A 13,003-nucleotide genomic window follows, 5' to 3' on the forward strand; every position below is an offset into this window, starting at 1 on the left:
CCATCGATTTGCCCCAAAAGTCATCCTGCCTCACAGAACCCTCTTCTGGTCCATCTGCCTCATATTAGTCTGGCTGTAGGTTTTCTGCACATTCGAGCTAAATTGCCACTGAGATTGCAGTTTCTGCAGACAAACTGTTGGAATCTGCAAGATCTGGCTGAGTGTTTTCCCCTACACCTCCAGCATGAGTTAAAGTTTCCATTGTTGGGGACAAAGGGACTATGGCCAGGAATTCAGCGTTGACTGTCCCTTCGACTGCTCTTAAGTACCCTATTAGTGGGTGTCAATGGCCCCATCCCGGGCCGCATTGTCCACTGTGATGGCGTGAACGTCCGTTCAGCCTGCCATTGTCTCTGTTGAGGTCCTGCTCTGGGGTCTATTGCTGCGTGGTAAATGTCGGACTGCCCCTGCCTGCTTGCGGGGCTCTGAGTAGCATTGATGGTGTTGACTCCCAGATCCATCGCCGCGTTAGAGGTGCTCCCGATTAATTTGCTAAGCTCTTCAAAGGTTTTGTCCGACGGCTTTTCGGGTGCCAGTAAGTCCTTCATGAGCGCATAAGTCTTTGGCCCGCAGCTGGTCAGGAGATGAGCCCGTCACTTGTCGGCCGCTGCATCCAGTCTTTAGTAACGAAGCTTTGCTGAAGCCTCTCGACAAAATCGGCCCAATCTTCCCCAACACAGTATCGTTCCTCTGTGCTACCGGTGGCCATTCTAATGGGTCGTGAATTCCCATTTCTCGTCGCCAATGTAAAGTCCTTACTCTACAGCATGAAACCACATGAGGAACATTCCAGGGACAAGGCCACTCTGTGACCTTAACTCTTTATTCAGGACTCCAGAAGTGATGACCCTGCGTGGGACCTCCCTTTATATACCTGTGTGATCAGGTAAGGAGTGTCTCCCACAAGTTCACCCCCTGTGGTCAAGGTGTGCATCTGAGTTGAGTGTATACAGTGGTGTTACATTGTAGTTACAAACATGACACTTTGTATGTCTTCTGGAAGCCATTAAAGACTGATCAGGTGTAACCTGGTCACTGGCTCACAGTACAGAGTCCATTGTATCATTTCATACACCTATAGTTGCCACACGGCAGAGAAATTGCAGGCTACGGTTGTAGCTGTCCCTTCATTCCAATTAGAAACTTAAAATAAACTACTTGGATACTATGTGATTTATGTAATCGCAAAGGCCTTTGACACGGTCTATGCGAGGGTCTATGGAGCATCCTCCTCCATTTCGGATGACCCCAAAAGTTTGTCACCATCCTCCGCCTGCTCCACGACGACATGCAGGCCGTGATCCTTACCAACGGATCCATTACAGACCCAATCCACGTCCGGACTGGGGTCAAACAGGGCTGCGTCATCGCCCCAACCCTCTTCTCAATCTTCCTCGCTGCCATGCTCCACCTCACAGAACCAGCAAACTACCCAAAGACTAAATTATTTACTCAAGTTTAACAAGAAACACAGATACTTTCTCTCTCCACTCACAGGAAGCATGTTATTTCTGCTTGTGGATTCCTAATGTGACCCAGATGAGATCTGAAATTAACTGAGCAGAGAAGCAGTTTGCTCTGCCACCCCTGGGCACATCTTATTGGGACACCAACACATTGTAGTAACAAATCGCTTCTCGGCCTTTTGGCTAAGATCATGCGTAACTGACCTGACAGGGGAGTAACCATGACCCCAACGTGGTTCTCCCTGGATCAGGAAGGTGGTTCTCCTATGCTTTTTGGAAATAGGAGGTGGGTGGGGTGGTTTGACCCATCCACCTCCATGGCACGAACCTGGTATTGCAGTACTTCCAGGAACGGTGCTTGGGCTCTAGGCCTTTTGGCTAAGAGCATTAGCGCAGAGTGATCCTTGATGTGTGCAAGGTGACCTCTGGCGTTTGTGATCTGACAAAGAATTGGAAAGATTGGCTATGAAAAATTAAAAAAAAAAACAGAGCACTATATAGCACAATAAGAACATTTTAGATAGAGGCAGAGAGGTTGTTTCCACTGGTCGGGGAGACTAGAACTAGGGGGCACAACCTCAAAATACAGGGGAGCCAATTTAAAACCGAGTTGAGAAGGAATTTCTTCTCCCAGAGGGTTGTGAATCTGTGGAATTCTCTGCCCAAGGAAGCAGCTGAGGCTAGCTCATTGAATGTATTCAAATCGCATATAGATTTTTAACCAATAAGGGAATTAAGGGTTATGGGGAGCAGGCGGGTAAGTGGAACTGAGTCCACGGCCAGATCAGCCATGATCTTTTTGAATGGCGGAGCAGGCTCGAGGGGCTAGATGGCCTACTCCTGTTCCTAATTCTTATGTTCTTATGTGAAGAATGAAGTGGTTTATTTTAAATGTTGATGTAAAAACTGATGCATTGATTTTTCTCCAAGTAAATGATATTTGGCTTCATGCCAAATAGAGAGTGAAAAAACTTGTAATAGCTCTAATTAGATAGCAAAACTGCCTGGTGCCAGTCAGTAGGAAGATAATTTTTTTTTCAGGACTTATCAGAAGGTGGCAGAAAGTGAATAGGTTTGCCATTATGTTCATACTTTGTCAACACACTTCATTTCACTTATGTTTTTTTTAACCCTTCTCCCGAATGTAATAACTCAGTCAGCTACGGTTCCATTGGTGTTGCCAGCTTATGACCATATATCCAATCATTATTAGTGATGCTAGACAGGGATTGAGAGGAAAAGGGGGTGGGGGCGGAAGAGAGAGAGATCTTTCATAATTCTCAAATGTTTTTTTTTAAAAAGTTGAATTTTGAAAGCAAACAAAGCCTTTTGAGGGGAACAGATAGAAAAGGGCGAGAGTGAAGTTGAGGGGGCCTCTGGTCTCTCGCCCCTTGGCCTTGGGGGCAGCGAGTAGGACAGGAGGGAGTGGGGAGTTAAGAATTAAGGTGAGTGACAGCAGAGTAAAGGGGAAGGGAGAAAATAAGGATTGCTTGCGTAGGTCAAAGAGGAAGATGTAGGGGTAGTGACAGGAGTGAGGTGGTGGTAGGAAAGGGAATGGGTTGTGGGAAGGTGAAAGAGTATTGGACACAATGGGAGCGGTAAGAAACACACGATTGGGGAACAAATGGGAAGGGAGCTGTTGAGGGTTACATTTTCCCAGCAAACCTGTCCCAAGTGCAGACCACAGTCATTAACGGCTCTTTTCCCCACTACATCATGTCAAACCTAGAAATTCAGCATTAAATCTTAATTGATGGTTACTTTAGAAAGACATCCATCCTCTAATCAAACAACTGATTAACTACTACATTAAAAAAACAGTCCTTTTGCAATATACTGATTAAGGCCTCAATTACCTGTAAGCTTCTTTCATCCTCAGGGTGCACAATAGGACAGAGAGTTGGGATAGGGGATATATTTGCTGAAAATCAACTAGTGTTGCACTATGCTGCTAACAAGCCATCAATGCTGTGCTTAGATGTCAGGTGAGGTCAGGATCAGGTTCAAAGTTGAATAGCCTGCCTGCACCTACTCTCTAGGCTCAGAGTGCCCACCTGGGCTACTGTTGCACAGGACCTTTCAGTACCTTACCCAATACAAATCAGTACCTTCAGGAAACTGGCAGAATTCCTCAGATTTCTCCCCTAGCTGCAGGATAAATTCTTTTCTTAGATATTTATTACTTGAAGGAATCTATTTCTCGTGCAAATAAAACCAAACTTCTGTACCTTCATTGGTACCATCGCAGACACAGAATAAAATTGCACCATTTGCCCATAAGCTCACCAACCAAAGTCCAATAATTATTTGAGTAGTTTATTATCAGAGATTCCTCTTCAAAAAGTTATTAACTGTTCACTGTATGTAAAAAGCATTCGTTTATAATGACTAGAGATATCATATTAAAATATACATTTAAGACAGCAAAATAAAAACACAAAATGCAAAAACCACCTCAAAACATTCCAAATTTAAAACAGGGGGGGGGGGGGGGATCACTCTCCTGGATCAAGACCGTTACAAAATACTCACATTTTCTAGATGTAGTTAATCATAATAACTGAATCCTCAATGGTATCACTATACCTGCATTACTGACCATATTGTTTTGGTTATCAACTGCAAGTTGCTGAGATTACATCTCAATCAATTATCCTTCAATAAAAATCAGATCGACAGATTTACACAGCACCTTTAATGAATTAAAATGTCCCACAGCCCTTCACAAAGATGGAAAATAACCAGAAACCAAGAGATGACGGAAGGATTAGGAGATGTTACTGAAAGCAAGATTAGAGTTGGTTGTGAGGAGACTTTTAAAGAAGGAGGGACAGCAAGGTGCAGGGGCTAAGGTATAATGTACCAAAAGTCCAAAATGGCTAAAGTCTCTGCAACTGAAAGTGAAGGGGAGATGCAGAGGAGGCCAGAACAGGAAATATCAGGCTGTATGGGGTTTCCGGGTGGGGAGGGGAAAGACCATGTAATGATTTGTAGATGAGAACAAGGATCTAAAATGTATATGTAGGCTGATAGGGATCCACTAAAGGCACAGGTGTAATAGGAGAACTGGATCTAGTATGATATAGGATGCAAGAGATGGAGTTTACAATTTGTAACGGGTAGAATGTAAAAAGCCAGCATTACATTTACTAGAGTCCGAATGTTGTGAAGGTATGGATAACTGTGACAGTGGGAGCGAGGAAGGGGTGGAGGTGAAAGTAGATGGTCTTGATGGTGACAAAGATATGGGCCATGATTTTATTTACCTTGGCGGGTCCCGACCCCTCTGCTGGCTCCATGCTGCTCTGTAAAATTACTTTCCATTGATAGGGCTTGTTAAGCCCACCAAGAACATTTCCCGAGCCAATTAGAGGAAGCAGGTCTGGTGCCGTCAACTCATGACGCGTCATCAGCCGGTTTCTTTAAAGGGACCATGGCCAACTTTATTTTGACATTTGTGCCGTCATTGTTCTACAGCATTAAGTGCTGTGAACACTGACAATCACTGCACAGAGGTGCAGGGCTGCACCCAGGTTCTCCCATGGCTCCCTCCACCGACCTGCTTATGGAGGGAGTCAGAGCACGCAGGGAGGTTCTCTTCACTTCCTATGGGAGGAATAGACCTCCTCAAGATACCAAAACAGACTGGTTGCATATTGCAAAGGACACAAGCAAGGATGTTGTCAGGACCTGGCTGCAGTGGCTCAAACCTTAGTACTGATCTCATTAGTACAAAGCCACACATACCTTCATCCTGCTGTCCCTCTCATCACATCCCCATCACTCTCTACCCTACACGTCCTTACCTCACACCAACTTAGCTTCCACCTTCACCCATCCTTCTCTATCTACATTATCACATCCCTATCGCACTAGCTACCCCCTCAAACTCACCCTCATCCTAGTGCAATCATACCAACTAACAAACACAAGGGTAGACACTTGGGTATTGTATCTAATGTTCATATAAAGTTTCTGTTAATGTGCTGTCAAATATTGAAACCTTTATTTTCAACACTTTGCATTCTTGGACAGATTTCTGTGCACCTTTGGAATGGCTTAGTGAGTTACAGTGAATGGCGAGACATAACGGTACGCCCCCCCCCCCCCCCCCCGCAATGCTAATGAGTGTGAAAGGAATGGCTTGGACATTGTAGAGATGCTTTATGATGTTGGTGTGGGGGGTGTAGCAGCCAGGGTGTACAGCGTCAAGTGAAGTAAATCTGGCCATGGTGTGGCCATCCCTGTCCTTCCGGACAACAATGTGATCGGGTGCTGAAGCCCTCTGTCCTGTGCAGCATCAGGAGATTGTGGAGAAGGTCGGTGTTGGTGCTGCTGCTGTTGGGGCTGATCGTGGTCAGATTCTGAGGACCAAGGTGAGACAGTATAAAGGGCACCCATGTTGATTGAATAGATGGTAGATAAAGTACAGATGACTGAAGCATTCAGTCAATGGTGAGAGAGTTCTTCCAAAGAGGTGGTGCTGGATGAGTGGAAAATGGAAAGCCTGCACAAACTATGCTGGAAATGGACTGAGAAACAGCTTGTGGCTGAGGAAAGTGAGAAGCTGTCAGGAGCTTTTACTGTACATTTGAAGCGGTCAAGGAATCAGCTGGAGCAATGGCCATTGAACACCCACCGTGGCCATGAAGTTAAAGGCAAAAGGCACGTTAGAAAAGCCTGCCACTGATCTGTCAACAAGGCAATGAGCTTAATTGGGTCCCCCGCCGCTACCTGTTGGGTCTGCTCAACGCTGACGAACCCAACATTGGGAAAGGCGGGTAGCGGCGGGATCCCGACCCACTTTTAAAAAAAACTTTCCTCCCAACCCATCACCGATCCACCGCAAAATTCCAGCCAGAATAGAAACATAGAAAAAAGGTGCAGGAGTAGGCCATTCGGCCCTTCGAGCCTGCACCATCATTCAATAAGATCATGGCTGATCATTCACCTCAGTACCCCTTTCCTGCTTTTTCTCCATACCCCTTGATCCCTTTAGCCGGAAGGGCCACATCTAACTCCCTCTTGAATATATCCAATGAACTGACATCAACAACTCTCTGCGGTAGGGAATTCCACAGGTTAACAACTCTGAGTTGTTTAAAGCTCAGCTCAGAATCAAATTGATCAAGCCAGGTTAATTACAGGTCAGGTGCATTCCATAAGGAATAAGGATGCTGAGATGAGGGTTGGAGCGAGGCAACTATGATCGTAAAAGATAATGAGGGACTTGAAAGGGACAAGAGACTTGTTGAGCAATTTGAGTGCAGATGTGTTCAGGCAGGTGGAAGCCCAGACAACCACGTTTCAGGCTGCAGGTTGTTTATAATATGCAAAATAAGGATCCTTATTTTGCATATTATAAACCAGTGTAGGACATCAAAGCAATTTTGAGGTATCGACAGGCAGTGTGTGATACCATGCGCAACCTAATGCACGGTCCTTAAAGAGACAGCTGCAGGTCATTCAGAAAACAACTGAGTGAGTGAGTGAGATAAAAAAAATTCAGATTTCTGTGCAGCTAGGCCTATAAAACTTGTGCCTTCCGCACATCCATTTTAATCCATTCAGGCTTAGCTCTGCAAAGGAGCCGTCGGATTGATCACCCATCCTGATCAGCAAGCTGCTGTAAACGCTGGTTCAGTGCTCACCAATCAATAACTACTTACATTTATATAGCACCTTTAACATAGTAAAACGTCCCAAGGAGCTTGCAGGGTAGAGTATCGGTGAATGCATTGCTAGAGGTATTTCTGTGGGAGAGAAGAGCCAGGAGATGTGCAGAATTAAAGGCGGGGCCGAAAAACGGTGGCGCCGAAAAACGGTGGCAAAGCTGTATGTCACCACAAGATCCAGAAGGGGCGGAGAAATGGACTTTGGACAGGAAAACTGAATTTCTGGCCAAGAAACAATTTGAGGTAATAAAGCTGAAGATAGTGAAGGAGGATCCACAGATATTGTTCCTATTCAACAGGCACAATGTACTTGCTACCTGTATATATTATAAAGTGGAGTGAGCTCTAAAATATCAGGGACAAATGAGAAAACAAAACCAAAGATATGCTATTATTCTATATTACTATGTTGGGTACAATGAATATTCAAATAATTTAAAAAAAAGTTAGTTTCTCACAAATCCTAATGTTAAATGTCCTCAATATGAGAGGAGATAAAGGCCAAAGTTGGCACATGAACATACATGAAAAGGACAGAAAAAGTAAAATCAAACTAAATTTGTGGAGAACAGAAGCTCCAAAAAATAAAACATTTCTGAGCACTCTTAAGCATTCCAGTTCAGAAAGTTTAAAAAAAAGTTAATTTAAATTATGGCCATTTTGGTCTGGAATGTGTTTTAACTTGATCCATCATGCTAGATTTACCTCCAAGTTTCTGCAACTCCTAGAAGTCTTTCTGGAGGCAAAGAAAATAACCTGGGATTGGATGTCATTGGAATTATGGGATGAATTCAGGCTTGCAGAGGGTATGGCTGGAAATTGTAGACTCTCATATTTAATGTTCTCTATACCTGTACTTATAAAATATATAAAAGCCGATTCCACACTCCCGTCCTTAATTTTCCAACATGCACTCCCTGCAAATGCTGCTTTCAACTGGAAGTGCTGAATTGGCCCTTGTATTTAAAAACTGGAAATGCTGTCAGGACAATACTACAAGTTTGAAACTAACAATTAAGAAGTCTGATACCAATCCTATGCTACATTTTGGAAATCATTTAAGAAAATGTGTGTCCTTTTGTGCCACAAGCATGTTTCAGCAAACTTACAGGGAATTATAGACCAGTTATAGCCTGACATCAGTAGTGGGGAAAATGTTGGAATCAATTATAAAAGATGTAATAGCAGCACATTTGGAAAGCAGTGACAGGATCGGTCCAAGTCAGCATGGATTTATGAAAGGGAAATCATGCTTGACGAATCTTCTGGAATTTTTTGAGGATGTAACTAGTAGAGTGGACAAGGGAGAACCAGTGGATGTGGTGTATTTGAACTTTCAAAAGGCTTTTGACAAGGTCCCACACGAGAGATTAGTGTGCAAAGTTAAGGCACATGGGATTGGGGGTAATGTATTGACGTGAATAGAGAACAGGTTGGCAGACTGGAAGCAAAGAGTGGGAATAAACTGGTCCTTTTCAGAATGGCAGGCAGTGACTAGTGGGGTAGCGCAAGGTTCAGTGCTGGGACCCCAGCTATTTACAATATATATTGATGATTTAGATGAAGGAATTGAATGCAACATTTCCAAGTTTGCAGATGACATTAAGCTGGGTGGCGGTGTGAGCTGTGAGGAGGATGCCAAGAGGCTGCAGGGGGACTTGGACAGGTTAGGTGAGTGGGCAAATGCATGGCAGATGCAGTATAATGTGGATAAGTGTGAGGTTATCCAGTTTGGTGGTTAAAAACAGGAAGGCAAATCATAGAAACATAGAAAATAGGTGGAGTAGGCCATTCGGCCCTTCTAGCCTGCACCGCCATTCAATGAGTTCATGGCTGAACATTCAACTTCAGTACCCCATTCCTGCTTTCTCGCCATACCCCTTGATCCCCCTAGTAGTAAGGACCTCATCTAACTCCTTTTTGAATATATTTAGTGAATTGGCCTCAACAACTTTCTGTGGTAGAGAATTCCACAGGTTTACCACTCTCTGGGTGAAGAAGTTCCTCCGCATCTCGGTTCTAAATGGCTTACCCCTTATCCTTAGACTGTGACCTCTGGTTCTGGACTTCCCCAACATTGGGAACATTCTTCCTGCATCTAACCTGTCTAACCCTGTCAGAATTTTAAATGTTTCTATGAGGTCCCCTCTCATTCTTCTGAACTCCAGTGAATACAAGCCCAGTTGATCCAGTCTTTCTTGATAGGTCAGTCCCGCCATCCCGGGAATCAGTCTGGTGAACCTTCGCTGCACTCCCTCAATAGCAAGAATGTCCTTCCTCAGGTTAGGAGACCAAAACTGTACACAATACTCCAGGTGTGGCCTCACCAATGCCCTGTACAACTGTAGCAACACCTCCCTGCCCCTGTACTCAAATCCCCTTGCTATGAAGGCCAACATGCCATTTGCTTTCTTAACCGCCTGCTGCACCTGCATGCCAACCTTCAATGACTGATGTACCATGACACCCAGGTCTCTTTGCACCTCCCCTTTTCCTAATCTGTCACCATTCAGATAATAGTCTGTCTCTCTGTTTTTACCACCAAAGTGGATAACCTCACATTTATCCACATTATACTTCATCTGCCATGCATTTGCCCACTCACCTAACCTATCCAAGTCGCTCTGCAGCCTCACAGCATCCTCCTCGCAGCTCACACTGCCACCCAACTTAGTGTCATCCGCAAATTTGGAGATACTACATTTAATCCCCTCATCTAAATCATTAATGTACAGTGTAAACAGCTGGGGCCCCAGCACAGAACCTTGCGGTACCCCACTAGTCACTGCCTGCCATTCTGAAAAGTACCCATTTACTCCTACTCTTTGCTTCCTGTCTGACAACCAGTTCTCAATCCATGTCAGTACACTACCCCCAATCCCATGTGCTCTAACTTTGCACATCAATCTCTTGTGTGGGACCTTGTCGAACGCCTTCTGAAAGTCCAAATATACCACATCAACTGGTTTTCCCTTATCCACTCTACTGGAAACATCCTCAAAAAATTCCAGAAGATTTGTCAAGCATGATTTCCCTTTCACAAATCCATGCTGACTTGGACCTATCATGTCACCTCTTTCCAAATGCACTGCTATGACATCCTTAATAATTGATTCCATCATTTTACCCACTACCGATGTCAGGCTGACCGGTCTATAATTCCCTGTTTTCTCTCTCCCTCCTTTTTTAAAAAGTGGGGTTACATTGGCTACCCTCCACTCCATAGGAACTGATCCAGAGTCAATGGAATGTTGGAAAATGACTGTCAACGCATCCACTATTTCCAAGGCCACCTCCTTAAGTACTCTGGGATGCAGTCCATCAGGCCCTGGGGATTTATCGGCCTTCAATCCCATCAATTTCCCCAACACAATTTCCCGGCTAATAAGGATTTCCCTCAGTTCCTCCTCCTTACTAGACCCCCCGACCCCTTTTATAACCGGAAGATTGTTCGTGTCCTCCTTCGTGAATACCGAACCAAAGTACTTGTTCAATTGGTCCGCCATTTCTTTGTTCCCCGTTATGACTTCCCCTGATTCTGACTGCAGGGGACCTACGTTTGTCTTTACTAACCTTTTTCTCTTTACATATCTATAGAAACTTTTGCAATCCGTCTTAATGTTCCCTGCAAGCTTCTTCTCATACTCCATTTTCCCTGCCCTAATCAAACCCTTTGTCCTCCTCTGCTGAGTTCTAAATTTCTCCCAGTCCCCAGGTTCGCTGCTATTTCTGGCCAATTTGTATGCCACTTCCTTGGCTTTAAGACTATCCCTGATTTCCCTTGATAGCCACGGTTGAGCCACCTTCCCTTTTTTATTTTTATGCCAGACAGGAATGTACAATTGTTGTAGTTCATCCATGCGGTCTCTAAATGTCTGCCATTGCCCATCCACAGTCAACCCCTTAAGTATCATTCGCCAATCCATCCCAGCCAATTCACGCCTCATACCTTCAAAGTTAGCCTTCTTTAAGTTCTGGACCATGGTCTCTGAATTAACTGTTTCATTCTCCATCCCAATGCAGAATTCCACCATATTATGGTCACTCTTCCCCAAGGGGCCTCGCACAACGAGATTGCTAATTAATCCTCTCTCATTACATAACACCCAGTCTAAGATGGCCTCCCCCCTAGTTGGTTCCTCGACATATTGGTCTAAAAAACCATCCCTTATGCACTCCAGAAAATCCTCCTCCACCGTATTGCTTCCAGTTTGGTTAGCCCAATCTATGTGCATATTAAAGTCACCCATTATAACTGCTGCACCTTTATTGCACGCACCCCTAATTTCCTGTTTGATGCCCTCCCCAACATCACTACTACTGTTTGGAGGTCTGTACACAACTCATCATCTGAATGGTGACAGATTAGTAAAAGGGAAGGTGCAACGAGACCTGGGTGTCATGGTACATCAGTCATTGAAGGTTGGCATGCAGGTACAGCAGGCGGTTAAGAAAGCAAATGGCATGTTGGCCATCATAGCGAGACGTTTTGAGTATAGGAGCAGGGAGGTCTTGCTGCAGTTGTACAGGGCCTTGGTGAGACCTCACCTTGAGTATTGTGTGCAGTTTTGGTCTCCTAATCTGAGGAAGGGCATTCTTGCTATTGAGGGAGTAGCATATGCAACTTGTGTGGCCCGCCAGCAGCGGGCTTAACTGTCGGATTTCAAGTGATGCGTAATGTAATGTGTGTAGCCCACCAACTGAGGACGCACAGGTATATAAAAGGGTTTGCAGCAGAATGTTCCAGACTCTACAGTCTGAATAAATTGACAAATGTCACACAGTTTGAATTGCACTGCTTAGGCCTCGTGGTGCATTTATTGTACTTACATGACAATTGGCAACGAGATACGGACTAAGAATTCACAAGAGACCATGGCTGCTTTGGGGATTTTGGAGCGCTTCGTTGAGGATGGAGATTGGGACGCTTTCGTGGAACACCTCGATCTGTACTTTGAGGCCAACAAGCTGCAGGGCGACGGGAACGCGGGCAAGTGTCGTGCGATCTTCCTTAGTGTGTGTGTCCAAAATCTACGGCCTAATCAAGGATCTGCTAGCACCGATGAAACCAACGAGCAAAGAGTACCCAGAGCTGTGCAAACTGGTTCTGGGGCATCTCAAGCCGAAAGTGAGTATCCTCATGGCCAGGTACCGATTCTACACACACCATCACTCAGAGGGCCACGACGCAGCGGAATACGTTGCCGACCTCAGATGTCTCGCTGGACCCTGCGAATTTGGAGCTTGGTTGGGGGAAATGCTGCGGGACTTCTTTGTACTGGGGATCAACCACGAGGTCATCCTCCGTAAGCTGCTAGTTGCTGAGACGGTAGAGGTGAACTGGGCTATCGCGATTGCCCTTGTCCAGGCGTACATCTCCACAAGTGATAACACAAAGCAGATATCCTTGCAGAATCAGAGCTCAGGGGAAAACGAAAGGGCAAGTACTGTACACAAAATAACAGAGCCGCAGGCAGAACGGGGCAGGCAAGGCCTATCATCCTGCGGCCGCTAGACCTTTTGCAATTCAGGGTCCGCCATCAGGGGTGAATGGGAGGAATCCATTAGCACCGCGTTGGCGTTGTGGGGGTAATCATCGGGCCCATCAATGTCGATTTAAGCACTACGTGTGCAGAAGCTGCGCAGCAGTGGGGCACCTCGCGCAGATGTGTAGACGTGTTGTGACACACCACGTGGCTGAGGATCGATCCGACTTGGACCACGAGGTGCACTGGTTATATACCTTCACCCCCACAAGCAACCCATTAATGCGTGAAGTGAAGTTGAACAGACTTCCCATATCTATGGAGTTGGACATGGGTGCGAGTCAGTCAGTCATGAGCAAAGAGGCTTTTGAGAAAA

The 13,003-nt window shown here is 45.2% G+C and overlaps 1 pseudogene; it reads left to right on the forward strand.

Annotated features, from left to right (window-relative positions):
- The first annotated feature begins 1,629 nt into the window (after window positions 1-1,629).
- On the forward strand, window positions 1,630-1,831 carry LOC139227249 (U2 spliceosomal RNA; annotated as a pseudogene).
- The last annotated feature ends 11,172 nt before the right edge of the window (window positions 1,832-13,003 follow it).

Source organism: Pristiophorus japonicus, chromosome 16 (assembly GCF_044704955.1).
Source record: "Pristiophorus japonicus isolate sPriJap1 chromosome 16, sPriJap1.hap1, whole genome shotgun sequence".
NCBI lineage: Eukaryota > Metazoa > Chordata > Chondrichthyes > Pristiophoridae > Pristiophorus > Pristiophorus japonicus.